Consider the following 549-nt stretch of genomic DNA (forward strand, 5'->3'; position numbering starts at 1 on the left):
TGCTTTCTTAGGATCCTGTTTTTAAAATCTTTCTTTCATTCCGTTTTGTAATCGTGAGAGTAATTCACGTTGTTCCAGAGTCAAATCTAGAAAACAGGGTCTGCGCAGAGGAGTTCAGCTCTGATCCTTTCTCCTCCGTCTTGGTCCCTCCCTTGCCGTAGGTGATCGTCTTATAGTCTGGGGCTTGTCTTTGTGTTTACGAAGCGTGAACAACCGTGCACGCGTGTTCCTTTCCCCGTGCACTTCCCTCCGCCCGCAGTTTCCACGTTGTCCTGGAGACAGAACTGTCCTTCACCGCAGTCAGGAAGGACCGGTGACAGGGACCCTCCCCGAGTGGTCGTGTGCGAACAGTGCTGCGGTGAACAGTCTCGCACATGCGTCCTTCTGCGTGCCTGCTGGAGATCCGCGGGACGCCTTCCGAGAAGTGGGATTGTTTGTTCAAAAAGCAAACGCAAGGCCAGGCGCGGTGGCTCACGCCTGTAATCCTAGCTCTCTGGGAGGCCGAGGCGGGTGGATTGTTTGAGCTCAGGAGTTCGAAACCAGCCTGAG

This window comes from Propithecus coquereli, unplaced genomic scaffold, assembly GCF_000956105.1.
Source record: "Propithecus coquereli isolate 6110/MARCELLA unplaced genomic scaffold, Pcoq_1.0 Scaffold803, whole genome shotgun sequence".
Taxonomy (NCBI): Eukaryota; Metazoa; Chordata; class Mammalia; order Primates; family Indriidae; genus Propithecus; species Propithecus coquereli.